Here is a 13,753-nt window from a genome sequence, read left to right on the forward strand (position 1 = left end):
TTTAGAATGCCGGCCGGCGAGGACGCGCCTTAGGGGCGGGGCGGGTACGTAGGGGCGGGGCTAGCGTTTCGGCCCCGAAAGCCTGGGTGATGGGGAGGGAGGGAGGGCGGGGGATGGGCACGAGGCTGTGGCTGGGACTCAGGTTGCCATGGGCGCGTGCACGTGCCGTGGGGATCGGAAAGGCGGGGCTCTGGTCCAAGCTCCCTAGCGAGGGTGGGGTCTCGGCTATCACGTAATGAGGCGCGGGGATGGGGGCGGGGCTCTGGGGAACACCCGGAAATAGAAAATGCTCCTGGCTCTACAGTAGAGGTCTTATTGTAGGAGCGAGGCTCCTACAGAGTTGTTTTTGTTTTTAGTTCCTGCCCTTTTATTGGTTTTCTTCAGTTTTTTGGAACTTACATCTGGTCCAAAGGTGTAACTTTGTAGGGCGGTTAACCCAAATACTGTTTTGAAGATAGGAGCTGTTAGAGAGTGGGAATTTTTGAGCACTACTGAGGCTGTGGACTATGCCCCAGATAGAGTTGTCAGTGCTGACACCAGGCCAGGCCTTGGGATACTGTCTCATGGCCCCTTCCCAGCACGTAGGCCTTCTTTCATAGAACACTGTCAGCTTTCTGAAGAACAGGATGACCCTGTAAATAACATGGTCGTCAATGGCATGACTTTGACGTTGCTTGGGAAAAACTGTTTTGTCTTGGATTGCTTGTTCTGCAAAAACAGGATGTGGTAAATGTGCTTAAAAGTGGTCCTACACAAAGGGTTGCTGCTGCTCTCTGGACTCCCTGTGTGGAGAAAGGCAGAGCAGTTGCCGGCTGGCTGGCCGGCCGGCTAATAAAGGCTCCCTAAATTTTATTTGGTCTGGACTCCAGTGGTCGTTCACTCGCGTTCGCTCCACAACAGAGCTTTGTGAATAGTGCTCAATGTTTTAATATATTTTATTTTTTAAAAGGTGTTTAAAATATTGTGTGGTAAAAAAGTACACGGTTGAAGGCAATTCAGAGAACATGGGAAGCTCAAGGAGGCATATGAAAGCCATCCTACATGTTACACCTGATCCTAGTTTTAACTGGGTCTTTGGTTCTAGCTCAGGGCGGGCGGGTAGGCGGTATACACAACCCAAGTGCGCACTCTCTGCCTTGGTCTGAGTCTCAGAAAGGAGACTGTCTATTAAGAGGGCTGGCCGCGCAGAGATTTGACGAGAGTCGGTGAAGATAGTCCTCTTTGGCTTCCACCTCCTTTAGATAGCTAAAGAAGAGTTGCATCATAAACTCCGTAAACTCTCCAGAATTCATCTATATTCTCTTTAAAAAGAGAGAAATCGTTGTAAACACTTTAGAACTCTATTCTTGTTTCAATGAGATCAAGCTGCAGTTTCCACAACCAAAAATTAAGTGCTAAAACCTGTCTCCCAACCTTGTCTGTGAACTTCAGAGTCGACCACGATGCAGAGTTGTTACTATCTCCACTCAACTGAGTTGGTTCCCTTCATTTTACTTCTCTGCTGCTCCCACAAGAAATAACTTGCTTCCTGGCACATCCTCATTTGCACAGCATGTGCATTTCCATGTGCCTAACAGGGTATGGGAGAAAGAGATTTCACAGCCTCCAAAAAACTTTTGTCCTTACTGAACAGCATTACGAGTATATTGTCCACTTTGGGATGTAAAAGTCATCCATCAAACTCTAACTACAAAGTATTCACTGTATTTTTCTGTGGGAAACCGTGGGATACAACAGAATTTGTGTCCCTGGCCTCAAAGACTTTATGATCTAGTAGAGACCAGATATAGGATGACTATAAAGAGATAAAAAACCCGACAGTGTTCATACAGTCACCTGTGTGTATGCTCCAATTCTTTCTGCCCCCTTCTCTGTTTGACCAAGATTTTGGTCTATGCCATGCCCTCCAGGAAACCTTCACTGATATTCCACATCTGGGTTACGTGCCCTCCCTTTGCCCCCAGAGCAGCCTGTCTCAAAGTGCTAATCACCTGTGTGCTCATTGTTTGTTACCCTGAGGCCTCTTGGGAGCCCAGACTTTCATCTCTAAATGACACTTAGAATCTAGACTGTGGCTGGCGCGCACACACACACACACACACACACACACACACACACACACACACGGCGTTCATAAAATGTTTGAATGAATGCATGATCAAGGCCTACTAGATGTAGCATTGATAATTAAAGAACAGGATAGGTCCCACTTCAGTTAATAAATGCAAAATATTAAAAAGCGTGAAGCGAGCCAGTAGGATGAAAAGGATGCAGATGATTAAGGAGGACATCAGGACATGGAGGGGTGTGTGGGAAGGTGTTGGCTTGGCTTGGGGTGAAGGGTCAGGCCTGGAATAAAAGGTGGTCATAAAAGACAGTGATGCTGGATAAAGGAAGATTTTGAAAGGCTAACAGAGGCTGCTGTTAGCAGCAGAAGCCAACCATGGCTGATTCAGCAGAAGGGTGTATTAAAAGGGAGGCATGAGGGCTGGAGAAAAGAACTTCCAGAAACAATGCCCTAGTCCTGCCTATGACTGATCTGATGAGCAAACTGCCCTCTGCCCATGTCACAGAGTAGCAGGGAGCTATACACGCAGGTTACACACCATTGATCTCCTGGTTTTGATATTGTGCTGAGGTTATGTATTTGTAGGAAAACCAAGTGATGAGCAAACAGAACCTCGTAGTACGTTCTTTCCAATTTTCTGTGAAGCAATACTTTTTTAAAAGTAAAAAGCTAAGAAAAAAAGGAAAAATGGTAGAGTGTACCAAACAAGCAAATAAACAAAAACATCTCAGCTGGTGTCCACAGTCCCCTCCAGGAATCGCCTCTTTCTCTGCTTCTTTATAGCCAAACTTATTTGAAGCATTTTCTCTGGCTTATGTTCTCCAAATCTACCTTTTCCTGCATCATTACTCCATTCATGAATCTGAAACGGGGTAGTAACAGCAAGAAAGGAAAGGAGGGGGTGCAGAGACACAATGTGCAACTTCGCAGACCATGGATGGGCAGGTCCTGGTGACATACGAAGAGGGAGAGGTGTTTGAACCAAGATCATGGAAGAAAATGGTGGCAGCTCTTCTTTATTTTGCTCAAAAGAAATGAGCAGCCCTCAGTCCACCAACCTTTCCTGAAAGGTCCCTCAGGGATATCAGGATAAACCAGTTTCATCAGCTGAAAACTTTAGTGCATTAATTTACTCATCAAATATTTGTAGGTGCCCATTATGTTATATGTGCTGTTCTAGGTTCTGGGGACACACAAGTGGACAGAATCTCTTCCCTCATATAACTGACTTTTGAAGGAGGACAGGATGACAGACAGTAAAGTAAGTCAATTAAATAGGTAGTATGTCAATGGAGATGAATGCTATGAAGAAAAATAAAGTAGGAAATAGGGAAAGGGCTTGAGTGGAAACAAAAGTGATTTACATGGAGTGTCAAGTAAGGCCTCACTGAAAGGTAACATTTGAGCAAAGACCTGAAGGAAGCAAAGGGGTGAGTGTGACAGAAATCTGGGAGCATCCCTTCTGGCAGAGCAAACAGCAAGAGCACAGGCCCTGTGGCAGGAGCCTTCCTGGCTTTTTAAAGACACAACAAGGAGCCAAGTGTGAAAGGAGCAGAGAATTGTAGGACAGGAGCTCAGGAGATGACTGGTTGGAAGTGGAGAGACCAGATCCCTTCTCAGACATTGTAAATCCGAAAAGCAGAGGAGTGACATGACTAACTTCCATTTTTACAAGAAGATGGAAAAGACCTTTGAAATTGCTCTTGCCAAGGTAAATAATCTCCGCTTTGCAGAATCCACTGGACTCTCCTCAGTCCTTATTCTTGCTCACTGGCCTTTCAACAGCATTTTAGCTTGTTGACCACTTTTTTTTCCATTTTTTTATTAAGGTATTACATGTGTACATATCTTCCCATTGCCCCCCCCCACTCCCATACATGCCCTCACCCCCCAGTGTCTTGCGTCCATTGGTTATGCTTATATGCATTGTTGACCACTCTTGTCCTCTAACAAGTATCTTTATCTCCTACCTCTGAGGCCACACCTTTCCAGTCTCTTTTCCTGGTAGGCCTTCATCAAGATTAGGTGTGTGGCGCTCATATCATCCAATGGCCCTCATATCATCCAAGCATAAATACCCTACTTGCCAATCTTATCATTCCCCTAGTTCCATTCCAGCTATATGCTTTTGCTGGCAAAATCGGTATCATTAGCCAGGATGACTCAGCCAAGCTCCAGACCCATACATCCAGCTGCCTAGTGCCCATTTCCCCTTGGGTGTTTCAAAGTCCTTCAAACTCCACTCGTGTACAAAGGAACTGTTTTGTTCTGCGGCCTCTTTCCTTAATCCCGACCAGGGCGGCTTCTGCTTCTGTGTCCTCCATCTCAGTTAAAAGCAGGACATATCTGCCCTGGACAATGTGGCTCAGGGGGTTGGGGTGTCCTCCATACACCAAAGGGTTGCAGGTTCAATTCCCAGTCAGGGCACATACCCAGGTGTCTGTCTACCTCCTCACACAACGTTGGGAAGCTCTGGGATAGAATAGAGCTGCATTAAACCTTCATAGAATTTCACCAGTGGAGGCATGCATTTAAATACATTCATCTAAATATATACATACAGGAGGCAACTGATCAATGTTTCTCTCTCACATCAATGTTTCTCTCTCTCTCCCTCTCCATTCCTCTCTCTCTCAAATCAATTAAAAAAAACACACAAGCAGCCCTAGCTGGTTTGGCTCAGTGGATAGAGCGTCAACCTATGGACTGAAGGGTCCCAGGTTCGATTCCGGTCAAGGGCACAGGCCTGGGTTGTGGGCTCAGTCCCCAATAGTGGGCTTGCAGGAGGCAGCCAATCGATGATTCTCTCTCATCATTGATGGTTCAATCTCTCTCTCCCTTTCTCTCTGAAATCAATAAAAATATATTTAAAAACAAACATTAAAAAATATTTTTTAAAGCAGGACATCTACTTTGTTGCTCAAGCTAGATATTGAGGAGTCACCTTTAAATCTTCACTTTCCCTCACTCTTGAATGCAGCCCATCACCAAGTCATCTTCATTCCACCTCTAACAGCATGGGGATTCTCTGCCTCTCTCCTTTGCTTCAGCCACCACATAGTACAAGCTCTCCCTAGTGTACAACAAGCAGGAGGGAGGGGACGCCCCTAGGCTGGAGGGTGAGCCCCAGGAATGGAGGAGGAGGGAAAGAGTGAGGTCAGACGCAGGTGACTTTACAGGTTTGGGGCAGGAACAGAACGGCTTCTCTTCTCCTCATTAAACAGAATGGAGGCCCTGTGCTCTGAGATCAAAAGACTTAATGGTCTGACGAGGTGGGGAAATGCTTCTTAATGCAGCTCCCTAGGTGTTAGCACATTACAAGTCCAGAAAAATCCCAGGCGGGGAAAGAAACTGGTGATTTTCTTTGGCCTGAACAAATGAGTTTATGTGGTGGAGGATTCATATGTTTCCTCTCTGCATTTATTTCTAAGCTCTCCCTTACCCTCCGCCCCCCACCCCCAGAGAACAATGTTCTCCTCACACAACGTTGGAAAGCTCTGGGCTAGGATAGAGCTGCATTAAACCTTCATGGAATTTCACCAGTGGAGGCATACATCTAAATTTAAATACAGGTGGGATTAGAGTATCGTGATCAGATATTTAGTAAAATCTCCTGAAATTGAAAAAGTATTCCAATATCATTTATTTTGTGCACTAGTTATTGCCAAACTGATATTGAAAAGTGAGTTAGCATTCTTATCTGAACACTTGATTTATTGTAAAGGTAGTATTGCAGAGCGGTGTTATTGCAGTCTTTTTAAATAAATGAAGCTGGTTGTACTGGATATCCATGAGGGGGAAAGAGAGTTTCAACCCTTACCTCACATCAAACACAAAACTCATTTCCAAGTCAGTGTGTAGGAGCTAACACAGGAGATGATCTTGGTGAAGCTGAGGTAGGCCAAGCTGTCTTAAATAGGGAACCAAAAACCACTACAAGAAAGAAAAAGATCTAAACCCAATTCCATTACAATGGAGAACGTCTGTTCAAGAAAAAGATATCAAGTGGAAAAGCAAACCGGAGTTTAGGAGAAGGTATTTGCAGTCCATGGAATCAGCAAAGGATTTGTATCCAGAACAAATAAATACCGTAAATGAGTTGCAGGCAGACACTGTCGTAGTAAACTGGGCTCGAGCGCCAGACTGCTCACCTCAGAGCCACCTGATGCTGTGACTTAGGGCACATTATGCAATGCTTCCCTGCCTGCTTCCTCCGTGTACCCACCTCTAAGGGCTGTTGGGAGAATTAATCAGTACAGATAACTACTTTGAGTGGAGCGTTTATACATCGACAGGGTCCAACCAAGGCTAGTAATTCTTCTGTGTCCCCTGAATTTGCAAAGGTGAATGCTTGATGCAGAGAAGTTAGATACTTTCCTCATCAGAGTGGCTGTCGCAGATGTACCTGCCATCGCATTTCCTAGTGCAGAGACCACGCGTGCCAGTGTGAGGTGCCTCCCCATTAAATAGGACCCGGCCCTCCCATAGTAACCGTGAGGCATTCTTGCCTGACCGACCTGCAAGGATCGTGGCTGTACTCTCCTTCACCCAACAATATTGACACCTTTCTAATCCCCTTACATAACAATCACAGCATCGCCCCACAGGCATGGCTCCGTGGTTGAGCCTCAACCTATGAACCAGGAGGTCACGGTTCGATTCCCGGTCAGGGCACATGCCCTGGTTGTGGTCTCAATTCCCAGTGTGAGGTGTGCAAGAGGCAGCCGATCAATGACTCTCTCTCATTATTGATGTTTCTCTCTTTCTCCCTCTCCCTTCCGCTCTGAAATCAATAAAAATATATTTTAAAAATAAAAATAAATAAAAATTATCATTGTGCAATCCGCTGCTTCTAGCGGGATTATATTGGGACAGTTTTCTGAGGGAATTACTGGAGAATACAAAATCCCTAACCTCTTAGGCTTCACCTGTGAGTCACTGTTCTCTCTCCGGATGGCAGAGGCTCAAGTTCTAGGCACCCCGTTCTGCCAGGGAAGCATCGCCAGGCAAGTCAGTCCAAGTTCTGCCCTGTTTCAACCCGGTTTCATTGGCATCACTGGTGTTACAGAAGCGCTTGTAAAGCCAGCGCATCTCTGGGGCTGCTCTAGTTAACCCCTCTTCACCTCTGGGGAAGTGGAGGCCTCAGGGTAGGAAGCGATCATCAATCACTAGACCCATGTTTCTCAGGGTGCGGTTGTGGCCCATGTGTGTAAGATTTCCCTGGGGTGCTTCTAGGGACGGGGGGCTCCGGGTTTCACCCCAGACATTCTGACTCAGAATCTCGAAGCGGGTGAGTTGAAAGTTTGTATTTTTCAAAAGCTAACCGGCTGATTCTGAAATTTGAGAACAGTCGAAATGTGTGTTTTTGAGTCCCATAGAATCTAGTTCCAGAGTTAAAAAATTGCCCAGTAATTGCAGCGGAATGCAGTTTGGGGAAGTGGAGGCCAGTTCAATCTATGTAGGGACTGAATGCGAGGAAGAGATTTGTGAAGTGCGAGAGAAAATGCCCAAAGCATGGTGAGCCTGCAACACCCGTAGTCGTGATTTTCCTGGAGTTAAGGCAATATTTTGCCTTGCCTTTGAGAAGTGAAATACACAAAAAATAGATTTGTTTCATTTTGATCAATTCTACCAGTGAATATAGATGTAACGCTACACTTCTGTACCTTGAGCAGTCTGTTTAAGATCCGCATACTCTTCTTATCTGCAGGGAGGGTAGCCTTTAACCTATTGATTCTGCTAATTCTGCACTTACATCAGGACCCCTCGGGCTGGGCGTCTTCCTAAGTTAATGAATGAATGAGTCTGCCGTGGCCACTCTTGGTGCCATTGACTCACCGCTACTACGGTTGGGTGGTCTAGAACGCCTAACCTCGAGTATGTAGAATGGCCCCAGGGTCCTGTAAAAGCGCACTTTCTGACTCAGTGGGTCTGGAGTAGGGCTGAGATTCTGCCTTTCTAACCAGCTCTCCGGTGATGCTGATGATGCTGGCCCGTGAACCACAGTGAGCAGCAGACTCGCTTCAGAAGCACCGTCTCACTTCTGACCTCCAGAGAGGCTTTTCTGAGGCCCCGTGGTCCCTGGGTTCCTCTGAGCCAGGCTGCTGGCTCAGGCAGGGGGACAGCCCACGTGGACTTTGCTCCCAGCAGCTGCTGATGTGAATGCCATGTTGGCTGCCAGTGAATCATAACAGTCCTCTCCCTCCCATACCTGACTCACTGCTTTACCTGACTCAGGTCTCAGCTGTGACCTCAGCTAGTTCTTGTCTTAGCTTTCAAGCCCACTTGAACTTTCTGTCCCTCGGATCTTTTTAAAATTTTTTCATTGATTTTTAGAGAGAGAGGAAGGGAGAGGGATAGAGAGATAGAAACGTCGATGAGAGAGAAACCCCATTGACTGGCTGACTCCTGCACGCCCCCTACTGGGAATTGGCCTGAAAACTGGGCATGTGTCCTGACCAGGAATTGAACCAATGACTTCTCGGTTCATGGGTCGATGTTCAACCACTGAACCACGCTAGCCGGATGACATTTCTGGTCTTAATCAGCTTTTTTGGCAGGAATCTACCTGGGGTGACTGGCCTCCCCCTCCCAGCTCCCCTGTCATCCAGCCTTAAGGGAATCTAGTCCTGCTTACAAGACCTGAATCTCAAGGTCGTTATACTTGAAGGTGTGCCCACATGCCTTTTAAAGAGTTTTCTTGCATTGTCCTGCCTCCATGAGCAAAGAGTAAAGATGAATCCTCTTCTCTCTCTCTCTCTCTTTTTTTTATTGTTTAAAGTATTACATATAGTAGTACATATATCTCCTTTTTTTTTTCTTCCATTGACCTTCCCCCAGAAATGGGGCAACCCTGATTGGATCAATTTTTTTTTTTAATCCGTAAAGGTTCACTCTTTAAAAGTTATTATCATTATAATAATACACACCAAGAAAATTTGGAAAACACAAAACTATGAGAAAGAAGATAAATATTAACCCAATATGGATATTTTAATTTACTTTCTTAAATGATTGACACCTTAAATCTTTTCTGGAATAAGGAAAGCAGATGGATGGGTGGGTGAATGGGTGGATGGATGGATGGATAGATGATTACACAGGAAACATCTCAATAGTTTATAAACATGAGCTTTAAAAAACTAAGTAAGAATCTACTGGGGTTGGGGAGGAGAGAGGATAGTAGATTCCTGTGTGTGTGTGTGTGTGTGTGTGTGTGTGTGTGTGTAAATGTGTGCTCTGAGTTCTCCAGTTGAAAGTTTAGACTTGGCATTTGGGAACTACTGATGTACTCAAGTTTGTGGGTGGTGCCACAGAAAATATTCAGGGCCTGCAAGGTTAAGTTCTTAAATTTCACTAACCCAAATTGTGGAGGCCAAATTGGAATTAAAGTAGTTGTCAAAAAAAGAAATGATTTTGCAATAGGAAAAATTGCTGAAAGCATGTATTTGACATGTTGACACCTAATGATACTTCCTTTTTTAAGTCAGTAATATTTTACTAGAGGAAGGAGTTTATCTGAAACCTTTTTTTAAGTCAGTAATATTTTATTAGAGGAAGGAGTTTGCCTGTCGCATGCCCTCATCCCACCCCCTGTCACATGCCCTCATCCCACGCCCCCAGTCTCATGCCCTCATCCCACCCCCCCCAGTGTCTTGTGTCCATTGGTTATTCTTATATGAATGCATACAAGTCCTTTGGTTGATCTCTTTCCCCACCTTCCCAACACTCCCCAGCCTTCCCGCTGTAATTTGACAGTCTGTTCTGTGCTTTACTGCCTCTGTATCGATCTTTTTGTTCATCAGGTTATAATGTTCTTTATTTTCCATAAATGAGTGAGATCATGTGGTATTTTTCTTTAATTGCCTGGCTTATTTCACTTAACATAATGCTCTCCAGGACCATCCATGCTGCTGCAAATGGTAAAAATTCCTTCTTTTTTATAGCAGCGTAGTATTCCATTGTGTAGATATACCACAGTTTTCTAATCCACTCATCTGCTGATGGGCATTTAGGCTGTTTCCAAATATTAGCTATGGTGAATTGTGCTGCTATGAACATAGGGGTGCATATATCCTTTCTGATTGGTGTTTCTAGTTTCTTGGGAGATATTCCTAGAAGTGGGATTACTGGGTCAAATGGGAATTCCATTTTTAGTTTTTTAAGGAAACTCCATACTGTTCTCCACAGTGGCTGCACCAGTCTGCATTCCCACCAGCAGTGCACGAGGGTTCCTTTCCGCCCCCCCCCCCCCCCATCATCGCCAGCACTTGTCTTTTGTTGATTTGTTGATGATAGCCATTCTGACAGGTGTGAGATGCTACCGCATTGTCATTTTGATTTGCATCTCTGAATCCTCTTCTCTTATTCTCACCACTATCAGGTCTGGGATCCACCTTCAATAATCCCCGAACTTGATCTTCTTGGAGAATAATCTTCCTTGTAATGTGAACGAAGGTCATTAGAGAGCGATAGCGCTCATTCCTTGTTCAGCAGTTTGTTCTCTTTATACCTCAGTGAAAAACTGTTCTGAGCAGTGGCGGTTTCAGATAAACTCCTTCCTCTGATGAAATATTACTGACTTAAAAAAGGAAATATCATTAGGTGTCAACATGTCAAATACATGCTTTCAGCAATTTTTCCTATTGCAAAATCATTTCTTTTTTTGACAACTACTTTAATTCCAATTTGGCCTCCACAATTTGGGTTAGTGAAATTTAAGAACTTAACCTTGCAGGCCCTGAATATTTTCTGTGGCACCACCCACAAACTTGAGTACATCAGTAGTTCCCAAATGCCAAGTCTGAACTTTCAACTGGAGAACTCAGAGCACACATTTACACACACACACACACACACACACACACACACACACAGGAATCTACTATCCTCTTTCCTCCCCAGCCCCAGTAGATTCTTACTTAGTTTTTTAAAGCTCAGGTTTATAAACTATTGAGATGTTTCCTGTGTAATCATCTATCCATACATCCATACATCCATACATCTACCCATCCATCCATCTGCTTTCCTTATTCCAGAAAAGATTTAAGATATCAATCATTTAAGAAAATAAATTAAAATATCCATATTGGGTTAATATTTATCTTCTTTCTCATAGTTTTGTGTTTTCCAAATTTTCTTGGTGTGTGTTATTATAATGATAATAACTTTTAAAGAGTGAACCTTTACGGATTAAAAAAAAATGGATCCAATCAGGGTTGCCCCGTTTCTTTTTATACTTGACGAGTTATCAGTTAACCAAGTATTTTATTGTTGTCCCCCCAGACGACTAAAAAGAAAACCTTTTGTGGCCGTGACTTTACAGATGACTTAGAAGATAGAAGACCTAACATTCTAGCAGTTTCTGTCCTCACGGGTCCTGCCATACCCCCCTGAGAAATGACACCCATAATAATTAGCCAGCAATTTTATATAAAACTAGAGGCCCGGTGCACAAAATTCGTGCACGGAGGGGGGTTGTCCCTCAGCCCAGCCTGTACCCTCTCCAATCTGGGACCCCTCAAGGGATGTCTGACTGCCCGTTTAGTGGGATCAGGCCTAAACGGGCAGTCAGACATCCCTCTCACAATCCATGACTGCTGGCTCCCAACTGCTTGCCTGCCTGCCTTCCTAATTGCCCCTAACCGCTTCTGCCTGCCAGCCTGATCACCCCCTAACCACTCCACTGCCAGCCTGTTTGCCCCCAACTTCCCTCCTCTGCCGGCCTGGTCACCCCTAACTGCCCTCTCCTGCAGGGTTGATCACCTCCAACTGCCCTCCCTTGCAGGCCTGGTCCTTCTCAACTGCCCTCCCTTGCAGGCCGGGTGCCTCCCAACTGCCCTCTCCTGCTGGCCATCTTGTGGTGGCCATCTTGTGTCCACATGGGGGCAGGATCTTTGACCACATGGGGGCAGCTATATTGTGTGTTGGAGTGATGATCAATCTGCATATTACTCTTTTATTAGATAGGATATAAATGGGCTTTTCCTATCTGATTGAAATTTGGAATTGCATATTAGGATCAGACTGAATCTGAGTTGGAAGAACCATTCAAGGTCCCCTGTCCAGCCAATGGTCACAGCCCAGGACACAATGCGATGAGAGCCGGTGGACTGCTTCCCCCTAGTGGTGAAAAGCGATCACAGCGCTTCAGTTTTTGAAAAGTCATTCAGCCTCAGAATCAGTTTCTAAACACCAGAAATTTATGTCTCACAGTTCTAGGGGTTGGAAGTCTGAGTCCAAAGTGTCAGCAGGGCTGGTTTCTCTGAGGCCTGCCTCCTTGGCTTGGAGACGGCCTGGATCTCCACAAGGTCTGTCCTCTGAGTGCATCTAGGTCCTAGTGGCTGACCTCAGAGCCAGCTGCACTGACTAATGACCCCCTGACCATGACCCTGAGAGGACACACCTGAAAAGATGATGACTATTCTATTGATGAATATCCTCCCCTGGGATGCACCCTAGGGTCCCCGCCTTTGGCAATTGGATGGAAGCCCTCAAGGCAAAGGACTCAGCTCTCTCTCTCCCTCTCTCCCCCTCTCCCTCCCTTTTCTCTCCCCCTTTCTCTCTCTAAAATCAGTTTTTAAAATAAGATTAAAAAACATTTTAGAGTGAAAAGCAAAATCAGAGATCATCTTATTCAAGTTGGTTATTTTACAAGGGAGAAAACTAGGTTTCTAATTCTTTAACTCAGTAGCTGGTGATCAGAGTAACTGCTCAGGTTTTTGTGAGGATGAAATGAGATGATTCGTGTGGAGAACTCAGCACAAAGCCTGGCATGTGACCTGCTGGCTCACTGGTGCCTTGCAGTTGAGCAAGGGAGAGCATAAACCCTCATTTATTCGGCAATAATTTCATGTAGGTCATGGTAACACAGGTTTCTTCTGAAGCCCTACTCCTATTTTAACAAGCACAGCTAAAAGGAAAATGAGGAGGAGGAGGGGGAGGAGGAGGAGGAGGAGGAGGGGGAGGAGGAGGAGGAGGAGGAGGAGGAGGAGGAGGAGAAGGGATAAGCTATCAATGATGTGATACCTTTAAGGGACATATGAAAAGTAATCATCGTTATCATGCTATAATCCATGTCATAAACTAATATTATCATGAACATTTGGACTTTACATGGACGGGGATGAAGCACTGTGAGCCTAGTAGACACCTTGGTGAGCATAAGGAAGAGACTCCCTCTCTGGGTGGGAGCATCCCTGAGCGTTCAGGCTGTGACAAGCCAGGGGAACATGGACTAGATTTGAGCAGATACCCCTTGGTTGGGTGCAACTTGCACGGCCATCTGCAGAAACCCTGGAAGGAGCCCCCCGAGTCTTTCAGGATGAGAAGGCTAAAGGCTAATTCTCTCTATAATGTAGTAACCTCTATTTGTAAAAACTGCTGTTTGAATTTCCACTATGTACAAATAGTCCTTTGTCCTGTGAATTCAACTGTCTGACCTTGCAAGCCGCTCTGCTGCTGTTTCTACTCACCCCCATACCAGGTGCCTGTTAGTTATCCACTAAGTTGTGCTGTGCTCAAGGTTACAAGCTGCCTGCAAAATATCTACATGGGGCTCTTTGTAAAGACTGCTAAAGGCCCGGAAAAACCCATATTTGGGGGACAAAGAGACCAACAGAACATAAAGGAAAGCTCCCACCATATTGCTTTGCTCAGATTTTTTGGGAGGTGACTCCACTGAGA

This window comes from Cnephaeus nilssonii (genome assembly GCF_951640355.1).
Source record: "Cnephaeus nilssonii genome assembly, chromosome: 1".
Classification (NCBI taxonomy): Eukaryota; Metazoa; Chordata; class Mammalia; order Chiroptera; family Vespertilionidae; genus Cnephaeus; species Cnephaeus nilssonii.